The 15,941-nt window shown below is 42.4% G+C and overlaps 1 long non-coding RNA gene across 1 annotated transcript in view; it reads right to left on the bottom strand.

The window, feature by feature from the left end:
- Positions 1–3,843: 3,843 nt before the first annotated feature.
- The window catches only part of LOC123367040, a 54,944-nt gene continuing 42,846 nt past the window's right edge, over positions 3,844–15,941 (bottom strand). Inside the window, exon 4 of the long non-coding RNA XR_006578272.1 lies at positions 3,844–4,193. This is a non-coding gene — a long non-coding RNA (uncharacterized LOC123367040). The remainder of the gene's footprint in view (positions 4,194–15,941) is intronic.

The raw sequence follows: 15,941 nt of genomic DNA, 5'->3' as shown, positions 1-15,941 counted from the left end.
ACCTGCTAGCATAGCTCCCATCAAGGGGAACTGGCTGGAGCTGGCAGGGTGTGGCTCATTAAAGGAGCCTGAGAGCAATCACCTGTGAGCCTGCCGGGAGGAAGGCCTATAAAGCTAGCAGGAAGAAAGTAGGAGGGGGGAACAGGAAAGTGAGGAGTGAGGGCCTGTTCTCCCAGCTGCTGTAAGAGCAAGCTGTTCCCTAAGGGGCTACCTGACCAGTATTGAACAGTATATAGCTGTATAGACGTGGTGGTGGGAATATACTGGGAAATAAAAGGGCACTGGTGTGTGAAAGAGTGGTCTCCAGCGAATTTGTACGGCGAGCAACAAAGCGCTCATCTACACCCCATCTATAGAACTGTAGTTGCCAATAAAAAGTTAGCATTTGACAGCACCACACAGTGATATCTGAAATGACCTGTATTTAGAACAAGAAATAACCGTAACTCTGCACTGGTTAGCATGCACTACCCTTTCAGTGATTGCCCTGTAGCTGCTTTCCTTTATCCTTCTCTCTCTCTTCTCTAGTCTTGAGGAGGTGGCCACCCAGCTACCACTTTGGGACTCTCCTTTCTCTCGCCCCCTGCCCCCTAGGGGATGGGTCATCAGGATCTTCCCCTCCCTATTCAAGCCAAGGCAGTGGGGCTGAGCTGGGATCTCTTTCAATCCCTTTTCATTAGTTTTAGGTCTATCCTGCACGCCCACATCCTATTCTAAAGCAGGAGATCCTCCACAACTTTCTTGGGGGGAGGGATAGCTCAGTGGTTTGAGCATTGGCCTGCTAAACCCAAGATTGTGAGTTCAATCCTTGAGGGGGCCACTTAGGGATCTGGGGCAAAAATTGGTCCTGCTTAGTAAAGGCAGAGGGCTGGACTCAATGACCTTTCAAGGTCCCTTCCAGCTCTAGGAGATTGGTATATCTCCAATTATTATTTTTTGGGGGTTGGACTAGATGACCTCCTGAGGTCCCTTCCAACCCTGATATTCTATGAGATTCTATGATTCATGTCTCCTCCCCATTGGGACTGTGTGTGTGGTTGTGTGTATGTGTGGAGTGGGAAGTGAAAGAGGAACGAACTTCTCCTCCCATAAGGTTCAAGGATTGCCCAGCAGCTCACAGATCACCAAGCAGAGCTCGAGCGGCACAAATTAGCTCCTCACTCTAGAACCCCATCATCTCCAGACCTGAATATGAAACTATCACTTATCACTGACTTTCACAGTATTCAGGAAAGGGAATAATTTCCCTCTCCCTGGTTATCATTTTGAAAACTGCACTGCAGAGTGGGTGCACAGTAACACCCACACTGCACTCAATCCTGCATGCTGGGTGGCTAGTATCAAGTGCCCAGGATTCAGTCCCTTAGAATTATGTAGTGCTAAAGCATTTGTTTCCCTCAGTGAGGCCATAGATGAGCTCTGAATTAGTTTTTGCCTATAGATAGGCCTTCCACAAAACAATGGATCCAGAACCCCTTAACTTTGGGACTTGGGTTGAGAACTGTAATCTTCATTAGAATCGGAATTTCACTGCTACCCCATTAGTTCTTCATAATGGGTCAAACAACAACCTTAGGTCTGGACATACTCAGGTCTGGAGTTTTTTTGAAGTCTAGGTCTGAACTTTGCACATATTTTGGAGTTATTTATGCTCAGAGATCAAAAATTCCCCAGGCTACAACAATTTGACTTTGCAAAGGTTAGCATTAACAGCCACCAGTTTTATAATAATCTCAACACAGGTTTAATGGGCAGTTAACCCCAATTGATAGAGGAGAGGTGAGGGAATACAGATAAAAAAGGGATAGCTGAGGATTAGGGGAATTAAAGAGGTATAAAATACAATAAACATGAAAATAAAAGAAAAGAAAAAAAGGGCAGAAATTCACTTTGGAACTGAGACCAGGCATGGAAAGTCTCAGACCTAGGGGAAAATATTTCAAGGGTTATGAATAACAGAAAACAGGGGGTAATGGCCACAGTTGGATTGCAGCCATAACTACAGGTGCTCATGTGTTAATGTAACCTCATTTTGGTTCAATACGTGCTACAGTATTTCTTTGTCCTGGAATTTCTTCTTTTTTTTCCAGAATAAGCAAAGGAAGATGTTTGTTTGTTTGCTTTTACTTTCTTGTTCAATGGTGCAATTTTGCTTTTCAGGAACTATGATTTTTTTTTCCTGATCTTCCCTCCCGCATCTGATCATTGTTTGAACACGAATGAATTCCCAGTCCCAAAAGCCCATATGTGATTTCTGTGGAGTGATCCCAAATTACCTAATCACAGCTCACGTGCCAGTGCACATTCACCGTTTAACATCTTTTTTCTTTGAGCTGGGCACAGAAACTGCAAGTTGGCTCAGATGTAAAAATAATAGCTGGGTTAGGCAAGACCCTTCACAGTGAGTATGTATATATAGATATATATATAGCTGGGCACTAACAAGCAAGTTAGAAAATGATCTATTTAAAGTTTCAAATCTGATTTAGATGCTGCTTTGAAGTAGAGTGAGTAGCCAGTGGATTCTGTTCTCCATCATCATTTTTCAAATAAAAAAATTAAAAAATTATGATAATTATGTGTTGTGAAATCTGGATGGGGACATGCTACATCCTTGCATATTTTCCAGTGTAATTAAAGCTTTCGGCTGGTTCTTCCCGACTGCAATTGTTACTTCAAATGTGAATTAATAAATCATATCCATCTAGTTAAGAATTAAAATCAGTCTCAAGTATTCTTGCTTAGACCTGCAAACTTAAACACAAGGAGGGATGAACCCTCCTAAGAAAACCTCAGCAAAAAAAAAAAAGGGCCTTGTCTTGTTTAAGGTTTTTCAGGTATCTGAAAAACATACACAGGACAAAGTTACATGACTTACCCATATGGAAGCATTTTTCTAGCTTTATACCAAAACAATATGCAAATGGTCTACCCCTACTTTCACTCATGACTGGCTACAAATACAAAATTCAAGCTGAATAATGCTAACTGCCCAAACGCTCTGCTCTAAAGGATCCTCAAGGGCTTCTGGTCTCCTGTGGTATACACAAAGCACTTTAGCTATCACAGTGAATTAGTGTAAGGCCTAGTAATGCACCTTTAAGTATGTGAGCCCTTTTAAGGCACTTAGAGGTCAAATCTATGGCTATATAAAGTACAACCTTTGGAACATTTATTTTCACTTGCCTGTCCAGAGGCTCAGATGGCACGCAAAGGTGGTGTTTAATTTCATCAGGGCCCTTCAGATTCCAGATTGCTAGAGTCATCCATTGGCTGTGCTAGCCAACCAAAATTTACAGTAATGTAATAAAGCAAGGTAAATATTGGCAATCAAGCAATGACTGTTGAGCATGACTGCTTGTTAAAGGAGTAGCTGTCATTGTGAAAGCTGTCATTTTGCAACAGACCGCTAAGCAATATGAAGAACACAGAGCAAGTAAAGCCAGCCTATCACTCGGACCATACACACAGCCAGGCTAGTCAGACTCTTGTACAGTTCTCAGCTCAAAAACAGGAGTCTCTAGCTCCCCAGAAATCAAATCATTTTGGGGGGGTAAATGTACTCTGTTTAGAAACAGTGAGAGGGTCAGACTGACATACACATGCAATGGCAACAAAAAACTAAAACATATGTAAACTGATGTATCAGAATAAAAGGAAAGAGCTCCTTGAGATCTAAATCTGAATGTAAAGGACACAGTAAGTTGCAGACTTAATCATGAATGCAGAGATAAGTGATCGTGCACAAACAAAACAGTATTTTTCACAGACCCATTTAATAAAGTCCTTATACAAGCAAGCATAATTTTTTGCACTGACATACTGAATTCAGGAGTGGTTTTTACTAGGAATGGAAACTAAGTGTGAAATGCACATGACGTCTTTGCTGCCAGATAACTAGGGCTGCCGTGTGCATGCCTGAGGACACCTGAGCTTACTGATCTCTAGGAGCCTGCTGGACAGTTCTGCAATGCTGCCAGGCCTTCCTCACTACTGGCACTGAAACACTGTCCTTTCCCATTCCATTGGGAAGTCCCTGGGTCCTGGAGAGAACACGTCTGATTTGGTATATACAGGACACAATCAGCTCTCTACACAAAGACTTCCCTTTTAACATTGGTCCCTTATGTTGTTCATTCAGGGAGTGATTGATCCTTCCTATAGAGATTCAACAGAGGATAAGTCCTGGATGTCTGGCAAAAGAAGAAGAGAGAGCACTTTTTAACTTACTGGAGTACAAGCAAAAACAGACAAAACACACAAATGTTTACCGAAGAGGCCCGAGTAGTTTGCGCAATGGTGTGAGTCATTTGTGTGTATAGTTACCACAACTGCATGGCCAAATCACAGCATGAAGTTAGACACTGGCATTGCAATCACTTGGATTTGTATGCATAATACCAGAAATTATGTGCTCCTGCATTTTATACACAGATCTCAGGTTCCTCTCTTATTTGGCCCAAGAACAAGGACTAAACTGAAGGTGAAGAAGCGGGAGTGAAGCCTCAGCAGTTTGGAGCTTCATCTGCAGCTTCTAACATTAATTTACAAATAATGCAATAAATAAATAATGATGGGGAGGGTGGGGGTGTCCACAGACTAACTCTGTAAAAGTGACTTTTGTGCAGAGATACTAATCAAATTGGTGCTATTTTTAGCAGTTTTAATCTGAGTACAATTCTGAGATGTTTTTCTAAATTTGTGCCAGGTGAATTTAAAGAAAACTTGCAGTTCTGTTCAGGTAGCATGCTGAAGTCCTGATCCTTGTTGGATACTTCTCCTAACTTATGCAAATCTTCCAGGACTGGAAAGCTCACTAGATAGGAAATATATCCACTCTTTGCTGATTTTGCATGGATTAGAAATACCGTGAAAGCAACAATCCATTCTCTCAGTATTTCAGTGTGTCCACTAAGCCAAAACGTGTAGGGGAAGGAGAACATTTAAACTAAGTTGCGTCTCTGAAAATAGCAAAACAGCCTTGGGTTTGGTTCAAGCTCTAAGTTAAGATTCTGGTTGCTTCCTGTTGGTGACATCTGAAAGCAGGTAGGTAAAAGTGACACAAAGGACTGCTCAGAGAGCCAATTTACAGTCGTGGGTAGGGTTCACACTGTATCTAACTCATCACAAGGGAGACAATGCTGCCCCTAAGGAGTCTCCAATAGTCCGTTCTTATTTGATCTGAAACCCGTTTCATTGCTTCTCTGCACAGCATTTCATATAGGATACTTCAGCACAGGTAAGGAGGTAGCAGACTGGCTTGGCACTGAGGAGCAGGAGGGAATCCAGGGAGTCATCCTCCCTTCTCTTCTGTGTCTCAGTTCTGTTCTTCCCCTCCTGCCTGAAAACAAAACACTTTCTCCAAAGTTAATGCAAAGAGGGATGTGAGGGCTCTGAGTACCCTCACAGAGTTAAGCAGCTATTCAGTTTGCTGTCAAGGACAAGAAATATATTCATGACTCCATTCACCAATTTTACAACAGCAAGAGTTTATTTCATGTCAAGAGGGTCTGAAAAAAACGTTGGGGGAAAGGGAAAAGAAACATATTTAAGTGAATCTGTTCATGTCAGGAGAGGAAAAAGGTTGTGCTCTCACCTGTATCATTCAAAATAATGCCCAGTGGAAACTGAAAAGTGTTGTAACACCATCGTTAATAATACCAATCAAATTCAGCCTCTCTGTTTAGTGCAGATGTCACCAGCCCCATAGGGGAGACAGTGCTGCAAGTGCACAGACGCTACGCTACTAAAGGAAGGAGCCTGATTCCTCCACTGACTTACTGAAGTTGCAAAGACAGACACCACATCACCTGCCAGCTACGCTGGTCCCTCCCTGTCATCAGCAAAACACAGATTTCTCTTTTCAAATGTGGCTTCCCTATACAATCAGCCAAGAATTGCCTCCAACCAGAGGCTGCGTCCACTTCTGCATTACAATGAAATTCGTTTACGGCAGGCATGTCGATGACAGTCAAACATGGAGTGGAATTCAAGTTATGAGGCTACACTGCCATCCTCCTGCTTCAGTGTCCAGGGGTCAGCATGTGAACAGACTCCAGTAAATTGCTGTACGTTCAAGGCACATGTCTTAAACCATACAGTATCAAAACCCAGCAGAGAAGAAATGATACACTGAGGAGAACAAGGCTACTTTTTGGAGCTGATAAAAGGTGTCAGAATAGACTAGTATCAACATGTCCCTAATGCAGGGAGAGGCTAGCAGTTGTCCATGGTGTAGCTCACAGCTGATAGTTGTGAGATTGTCTGGCTCAAGCAGGAATGAACATTTCTGTTTAGTCCAGGCATGTCTTGCAGCTAAACACAACTCACTAAGCTGCTGCCCTTTCCGGCCGACCTGTTTAATAAACTGACCATAAGAGATCTTGTTGCAGAACAAAAATAGCCCCAGATCCTTCTCTATTTTTTCTTATCCCCTTCAAGCTACATGCAAGATTTCTCCCTAATATAGACTCCTAGTAACTTGCTGTAGTCTGTCATCTCTGATAAAATGCATACAAGACACATTGTTGATCTTTCCTATTCAGAGTTCAAAACCCTGCTAACACAACACTGTCCAGAGCAATTTCTAAATCCCTATGAGTTAAAATTTAATACTAAAACATAGCCAACTGAACTAAAGATGGCTACAAAAGAGCCTGAAGAACAGATTCAGGCCCCCCAGATTCAAAGACGACATAAAGCTGTGTCTCCAGAGAAGAGTGACAGGTGTCTTATTGCTTGAGTACCCAAATATCATGTAGCACTGGCATTGTCTTGAATCTCGTCACCCAGCCATAAATCATGGGCCACAAAGATAGCCAAAAAACTTAGAGTGAGCTTCAGCAACCAACAGACAAATCTGAAATCGCCAGCCAGAGAGGCGCGGTGAATGATGGTGATTAAGTCAGGGATGGGTGATTTGATGTAGCTGAATGTGGATTGGTGTCAGTTAGTGCAAACTGATGTAATTTACATCCTCACCAAATCAAAAAGTTGGGTTGTAGCAGGAAAAACATCCAACAGGAGGGTGTAAGAAGGACATCACCTTACTAGGCACCATATGCTTTATTTTATACTCTCCTTTTGATCTCCTTCCACCTTTCCTTCAGCCAAGTGTGTGTAAGTCATGTCCCCAGCCTGATCTGATTTTCTAACATGTAACTCGCACTATTAGGTACATCACCGACATGTTTGGCCCTCAAAGTTGGTGCTGATTCTGGCAGCAGATATCTAGAGCACAGCAGAGACATGACTTCAAGGTTTACATAACTAAAATAATCTAGAAAGAGATTCTGCAGCCCCCTAAAGAACTGGGACACGTGGATGAACATAAATTAACCACTGCTCAACTTCTGCTTCAAAATATGAAAGAATGCTGTGGGCAAGAGCAAACTAACTAATGACCACGTTCCTGCATTGTTCCATAGGGTTTGGGTGTTTGTAATTCATCTAAACTAAAATATGCTTAGCTTTATCATAATCACTCAAATGCTACCAGTTTCATATCTGCATGCAGTGCACAGAATGATTGCAAAGTATCTTAAGAAGGATACAACATGCATTTGGACTATTCCTTAATGCTGGGATTTTCAAAGTAGCTTAAAGGAGTTAGGCACCCTAAAATTCTTGCTTTTTGAGAGGTAAAACATACAAGCTCCAGAGTTTAGGTTCTGCTAAAATGTGTCAGAGTTCAAATATTTAGCCAGGTTTTAACCAGAATCATCTGAAATTTTCTATGTATTGGAGCATGGAGTTGAATCTTTTAGCAAGGATCAGTGATCTGAATAAAAAAAGCTGTTGACATATTTAGTAGTCAAAGTCAATTACTATTAGCTGATATTTGTCATATTTCAGCCCTACATGATTCTTTTTCACCTTATCAACACAACCAGTGCTGTTTTCCCCTTCTATCTCAAAGGGCTCTCTCTCTCTCTCTTTCTCACACACACACACACGTCCCTTTCCAAAGCAACACCTGTCATTGGCTATGTAGGTACTGGGGATGAGAAGCTCCTGGACAAGTATGAGGGGGGCAGCATACCAGGCCTTACCTCCCCCCAGTCCTTCCATAGGAATCAGGCCCATAGTTCCCTATGTTGGTGCCCTCGCTCCTAAGGTGCATGTGGAGGAAGAGAAGACAACAAGCATAGATCTCTAGGACTTCATCAGGGAGCAGAGGATGAAGTAGCAACAGAAGGTAGACTGGAGCTGAGAGGAGGGGGCGCACAAGCCAATGCCTGGATTCAGATGGCATTTGGGAGTCTGAATATTAATGAGAGAGCTAGGAGAAATATGTGCAAGTAAACCTGAAGGGTTTGGTTCACTTCCAATCTCTGTAAATTAAAGAAGATGGTTCAGTGTGAGAACCCTGCAGGACTCACACAACTCTAATTTTAACCATTGCCCCCACCCACCATACAGATACTTGTCTCTATGAAATAGCACAGCACACAACTCTGAGTCAGCCTTTGCCAACAAGGAGACTGAAGGCTTTTTGGGCAGGTGCACAATGGCCTCCCGCAGCCTTACACCGCTGCGGAAAGGAATAGCTGCTATTGCAGTGCTCACTCTCAGGGAATGCCATGAGTACTCCTGGCTTGCTTTCACAGCCACACTGGCTTCTCCAAACGGGAATGTGGCTGTGGCCTCAGACTCCTCCAGGATAGCCAGGAATGATGAACCCCTGTGGTGAGCTGCACACTCTGCAATGTCTTCAGAGGTTGTACAGGTACTTTGAGGGTTCCGGGAGTCCTTATTCCTGGAGCCTGGGCTCTGGGACCCTTTCCCCTCATAGGGTTTCAGACCCCAGGCTCCACTGCAAGCCCAAATGTCTACAATGCAATTTTGTAGCCCCAGTCCCCTCAGTCCAAGTCCGCTGACCTGGGCCAGCTGCAAGTCTTCTATTGCAGTGTAGACATACCCAAAGGGTTGCACTTAGTGCTGTCTAACAAGGTGAATTAAAAATAGTAATGTCCCATGTAGGGACCCTTCCCACCAAATATACTGCACCTCTGCAAGAGCCAACCATTCTTTGCAATATTTCACTTTTGTGAAGCACTCTCTTAACTGTCCAAACTGGCCCTGAGAGCTGGATGTATTAAAGAGGAATAGGTGAAGAAAATGTTTTGCTGAATTTGTGTGGATGAGTGTGGGAAAGAGGGAAGGGGTGCTGATGACACAGACAGTATTCAGTTACTATAAAAAGCATATCTTGGCCAAAACCATCGTGGCCAAGATTTTTAAACCTGAGTATATAAACAGAGCATCCTAATTCACATTTAGGCACCTACATATGAATGGCTTTATTTTGAAAGGGACTGAGGATTTGTGTTTAAGTCTGGCTCCTAAACCCATGTATAGGTACAAAAATAAAAGCAGTCTGCTTTTCAAAAGGAGTAAGAGCTCTGAACTTTCCTCCCATCCATTTTAATGGGATTTGCAGGAGCTCAGAACTCCTGAAAATCAGACCACTTATCTTGTTGTGCCTAAACATGATTTAAAGAGCGAAACATTGGTTTGAAAATGTTGGCACCTGTGGTGTGTGAAATATGTACAGTAGTTGCACACGTTTTGAAAAATGTGTGCCATGTGTGTGCAGCATCATGTTAGCTGTGTGCACAACTGACTAGTTACAGTGGTGCCACCTATCGCCAGACCCTCCCCACCCAAAAACTTTTGGTGATTCAGAGAAAATGAAACCCAGCTCTGAACCCCCGTTGGCTTCATTTTCAAAACCAAAACACCACCTCCTCAGCCCATGGTTAATAGAAGCAGGGGATGTGGACATAAGAACTACCTACAATAGCTGCATAGTAAGTAATTTGATGGATATATAATTGTTTACCCAACATGAGTGGTTTTCCTGTTGCACTTGTCTCCTCCCCAACGTGTGTACAATATCCATACGGGATGTAAGGCAACGTGCTGGAACTTTGCACTTCCCAGGTTGCTGGAGACTGTAAACATCATGAGGTGGCATTTAGAACCCTGTAGCAATGGAACAGCCCTGACACTTGCATATTCTCTTCTCTTGGAGGCACAGTAAGTACGGCATAGGCAGCTTCACAGCATGGACATGAGGATTAGGCAAGTAAAGAATTAAATGGGGTGGGGAGAATGGCATTTCACAATGGATGAAAATGCCAGTGCACGAAGCAATATGAGCTCCTGAGGAGATATTTGATCCCCCTGGCCAGGACAGCAGGATATGCGACGCGTAAGCTTGGATACCAGAAATTCCCTGCCACAAAATAAAGCATAAGGTGAATTAGGTTACTAAATTCTCATACACATACCTAGTTCATGTTACCATTAATTCAATCATTTGAGTTAATGGAGTTGCACAAAACACTCTCAGACAGCACTTGAGTCTAATAGATTCCTCCTTCAACACAGCCCCTCACTGTCAACATTTACCAGTCACCACTATCACTGAGTGAGCAGGCCTCAGCATTGAAGCACATTTGTTTGATTTCCATGTTTGTTTTATTCCCAGTATTTCCCTTATTTCACATTTCTTTTTTGCTGCTTTTTTTTATTTTCCCTGTTCTCATGCCTTTATGTTTAATTACCTGTTCGCTTTTCTTCTTCTCCCTTTCGTATCTTACTCTCTCTCCCGGAGTAACTAGGTGCCCGTGTGATACATTCATTGTTTTACACTGAACATTGTGGACGACCTGGGGAGATGACTGGGATTTTGGCAGTGAGTGGCAAACTGTGGACGTGTCACTCCAGTCTTCTGCAGGTTCAAAAGCCAACAGCGGAGGAACGTGGGCTTTTTTGAGCAAACCCCAGATATGTTGTTGACACTCAGTGTTCACATTTACATTATGCTGCTCAGTGCAACACTGGTTCCTAATTTTGGAGATGCCTAGAAGCAGTGTATACTTGTGCTCTAGCCACATGTAAGAGATTATACAATACTATTTACTATTCCATAAAGTTAATTACCATAGCAGTCCCTGCATCACATGGTCCCTGCTGTATGCCACTTTGGAAAGAGAGCTTCTTCTTAAAGGAATGGGTTTTTTTTCTTAAGTAATGGCATTATCTGTTCTATTTAAAAGCAGACAGTATATTTCTAATAAACTTGTTGCTAGCCTATAATATTCATTTTTAATATTGTTCGTGATCTTTTGGAACTGGCCAATCCCACACCCATTGTCTTATTAAAGACTTTTTTTGGTGTTGCTTTTGAAAAGGGAATATTGTGGGCCAAATTATCTGGATGAATCCACTTATGGTTTTTATTAGACTGCATTAGCACAAGCCAATTTCTGGGAATAATGGCAGAAGCGAGGGTAAGTTGCAGCAGGATGGTAAAATGGCAGCAAGTAATTAGCTGAAAATGGCATCATCAACATGCGGCATGTCACCAATGTACTTGAATGTCAGAAAATAAACAGGAGTTGTGAAACCTGAAATTCTTGCTTTTGTCCCTTTTCTCCTGACTTAGCTGATCATCTCTAGCATCTATTCTGAGATATCCATGCTGGTGCCTGGCTCTGTATCACTAGCACACACTCTCTCTGGCTATGAGGGCTGACGAGGCAGGAGCAGAAAAGGCTGTTTGGGATCCATTTGCTATAGCTGCCTTTTTTAATATAGTGCATTAAAACTGTTATTGTTCCTCTCTCATTTCCCCCTTGGTTTTTTTTGGTTGCATATCATGACCAAAGAGGCTGGAACATCATGCACTAAGGAAATATTAATTCCTTTGCTGTTGCATCTAAAAGCTAAGATGATGAATTTCTGTGCCATGCTACATTATACGGGGATAAAGGAACAAAGGGGTGAAGGACAGTGGCTGCATGGTGTCTTAATCAGATGCAGATCAGCCTAAGAGCATCAGACCATCAAATCCCTGCTTTGCAGCAATCGTGCACCTTTAGTCAGGCTCTGAATGGGCTGAGATAGATTCGGGGCTTTATTGAAAGATCATACAGGATGACTGCAAAATCCCATTACTTGTTGATTAAGTATTGATTGCCTCGGTATTAACAAGGCAGCTAATACGAAGTGACCTCTGAGGCCACTGGTTGGGGGGGAAAAAGACAATTTACTAAAACAGGCAGGCAGATGAATAAGGGGCTAGATCTGCTCTTGGCTTTTAGCTTCGGTTAAAATGTCACACTCGATAGTGCAGATCAATGCCCACTTTATTTCCTTGCAGCCGTCTTATTACCATCATGAGGCTGCCTCCTTTGATGCTTTTTAATGACCCTCTGAACCGCGTGCTCTGCTTACCCACTGCCTTTGACTAAAAGGAAAGGAAAAGGGTTTTTTTTCCCTTGCTGGTGATGGAGTGGCTGAGAACGTGACATTGTGCCAGTATAACTGGAGCAATGAGGTTTCTCGGGTCACCGGTGCTGTGACTCTGCTCTTTCACTTGGTTTCTACCTTTTCTTTCGTTCTTTTCTAGATTTCAAAAGTCTTGCTCCTTTTCATAACTTCAAAACTGCAGAGATATTAAGAGACCACCTACTGACAACTTCTGACCAACATTCTTATTTGTGTTTATAAGTGCAATAAGTTTAGCAGCTCTTGTTACAGTAATTCTCCTAGAAAGGACACCACTCAATTGTTCCAAGCCTGCTTTGTTTCTTGTTATCGTTTTACAAATATTAGAATCACTTTTGATAATATGGAAAGGTATCAGGGATGCACTGGAGAGACGTAATTGTATTCTTCTGAATCAAAACCAGGCTGCATTAGGCAACACACACACACACACACACCTTTCACTTTGGTACATATATGTCCAGGAAAAAATCCATGGTCAGAGAAAGGATGATTCAGATAAGACTTTTTTAGCTTTTCTGATCCTGTAATATATTTATGGGAAAATGTTTGGTTCCCATTTTGCAGAACAGTCTGCTGAACTCTGAATTTTAAAAAGTACAAATATTTAATGTGCAGCACAAAATGGGGATAGTTCAAGAACTGTTAGAGATCTATCTGCTTTAAAATTTTAGAATAATGAAGGATATTAGAAACAGAACTCTGGGTTAGGGAAACATCTTCTCAGTCAGCAAACTTTTTTTTCTCCTTTTAAATCTCTCCAAGCTTGTGGAGCTGGAGTGACGGTAATAGAGATATGAAGAGTGTGTGTCCGCACAGGCTGCAGATGGAGAGATAATGCAGCAAGACAAAATCAAAAGACGATTTTGGAAATATCACATTTCTGGGGATAGCCCTTGGAACAAACCAAACAAATATGAACAGAAGTTAAAATTACTACTTTGGAGATAATCGATGTGAACTGTTCTGGAAATATGACAGTTTAACGATTATGGGCCTGATTTAGAGTCCATTGAAGTCAATGAAAATTTGATTTGATTATTAGTAGTAAAATGACATAATTTATATGCCCAATCTTTTCTCTCTCTCATCCCAGCCCCACTCCTCCCTTTTCTGCAGTAAAAATAGACACAAAATAATAATAGTAACAAGCAACCTCACAGGTCTCTTCTGGGAGCATTTGGCAGGTTTGAGAGTATGCAAAGCCATCCTCATCCCTGATAGCTGAATCAGCCACAAATGCAAATCTCCGCTTCCTGTTTCATCCTCTCCCTCCCTCTCCTGCTCATTCTGCTTCTCTTAAAAATCAGAATCATGGGGGTAATCTTCACAGTGCAAGGATGTGACGGACTGACTCCGATTAGTGCCTCATTACTATTATTTATATAGTGCCATAAAAGTGCATGGTGTTTAAGAGAAAAATAAGCTACCACCCCTGCATCAAAGTGCTTAGGATCTAAGTTGGTCAATTAAACTTGATAATTTCACACACACACACGCCCTTCTTTCCCTTTTCATTTACAGCAGGGTCCAGAGCTTAGGCAGCTTCCCACTTTTCTTCAAATCAGCCAAGAATGATCCTTTCTTAAAGTGTGAGCCCAGCTTGAAGGCTGTTGGCCAAATGGAGGCATGTAGAGGCTCAGATCTGGAGTGCTGCCTAACGGGCTCGTCCACAAACATATGCATCTCTGGAATATTGCTTGCTGCAGCTCTAATTATAAATTACCCCTGTAGATACACAGGGGTTCTAGTGAATTAAGCAAAATTTTGAAGTGGCTGATAGGAAAACAAGTTTTTGCACAGCATTCCCAATAAGAAATTATACACTTGTTATGCATTACAGTCTGTGCTCAAAATGCCATTTCAGCATTCTGGGTATTAAACAAGGAATCTTATGTGGTCTTGCAGTGAAACACTGTGAAGGATTATTTAAAGTAAACTGTAGGGAAATATAAAACAAACCCAGTTAATTTATCACAACAGTGAAGATGCATAAATAAGATGTTTATGAATAACAAGGACAGCTTATCTATTATTCCAAAGAATTCTAGTTTTCACTGGCAAAATAAAGAAAAATGACACCTATTTTGTTCAGCTTGACAGTCTAAAAGTTTGCAGAGTAAGGCGCATATGAGACCATAAATGCACAGTGAAATGTGCTTTTTAAAAATGTCTCTAATTACAATTAACCTAGTGCTGGTTGCAACCATCTTGCTGAAAAGAGAAGACATTTGCAACACTACAGCGGGAGACCAATGATGGAAACCAGTCTCCAGCCTCCTTTAGTAAAAGTGTAAACAGCCAAAGGAAAAGCTTCAGGGCTTGTAGCTCAGCTCTGTGAATCAGCATAGCTTCCTTGTCTTTAATGGAACTATGCCATTTCACACCAGCTGAGGTTCTGGCCAATTCTATTTAATTTGTAAAGGACTTTAAAAGCAATATTGGACATTCTGGAAACAGATAGGCCGTCTCTTCCATACTGGGTTCCCATAATGCTAATATCACAAATGAGAGCCATCCCAGAAATTAGTGCCGGGACGCTGGGTTACAGATAGACCACCTCCCTAGCCAGAAGTCAGCACCTGGAATTTCTAAAAGCACCGAAGGAAGTTTGAGCCAATACTTGGCCTTTAATATGAGCACACTAAGTAAAACTGTCCACAGCATAACTATGCTGTCGGGGCTTGTGTGTATAAACAGTTAGTGTGTAACAAGCTGGGGTGGAAATCTACCACACAGTAACAGTTCATAGTGCGCTTTGCTCTACCCTGCTTTGACATGGGAGTAGATCAAAGCGCACTGGGGAAATTTTAATGCATGGCAGCAGGATCCACATGGACAGTTAGTGCACAGCAGACTATTGTGTGATAGATTTACACCCCACCTTTCCACACACTAAATGTTCATATAGACGAGCCCTCACTCAAGGGCTTTTGCTCTTCCTTCATCAAGATGAGATGGGTACATCTGAGCCCACTGTTCCTGGACATCCAAATGGCCTTAGCAGCCAGAAATGCCTTCTTTCATTTTCAGCTGTTCAAGAGGCTGCCCTCTTTGTGTCAGACGTCTCTTTGTCTGTGTTGTCTATTTAGATGATAAGTTCTTCAGGGCAGGAACTGTCTCTTGTTCTGTGTATGCAGGTAGACATCACTGCATCAATTTACACTCTCTTTCACAACTGAAATGTTATTTTCATCACCATAAGGCCTAGGAACATTGCATTTTGTGGGGTATTTTTAAATAAAAGCTTAGATTCTGAACCACAAGAGGGCACCCACCAAACAAAGCACCAGATAGCTAGCCTACTGCGACCCTGTCAATGTCAATTCCTGTGTGAGTGCCACCTCTTTTCACTAGCTTTACTAAGGCCTGGTCTACACTGGGGGGGAGGGTCGAACTAAGGTACGCAACTTCAGCTACGCGAATAGCGTAGCTGAAGTCGAACTACCTTAGTTCGAACTACTTACCCGTCCTCACGGCACGGGATTGACGTCCGCGGCTCCCCCGTCGACTCTGCCACCGCCGTTCGCAGTGGTGGAGTTCCGGAGTCGATGGGAGCGCGTTCGGAGTTTGATATATCGCATCTAGATGAGACGCGATATATCGAACTCCGAGAAGTCGATTGCTACCCGCCGATCTGG

The sequence above is a fragment of the Mauremys mutica genome, chromosome 3 (genome assembly GCF_020497125.1).
Source record: "Mauremys mutica isolate MM-2020 ecotype Southern chromosome 3, ASM2049712v1, whole genome shotgun sequence".
In the NCBI taxonomy this organism is placed as follows: Eukaryota; Metazoa; Chordata; order Testudines; family Geoemydidae; genus Mauremys; species Mauremys mutica.
Note: the sequence above shows the minus strand (reverse complement) of the source record. Positions and strands in the feature narration are given on the sequence as shown.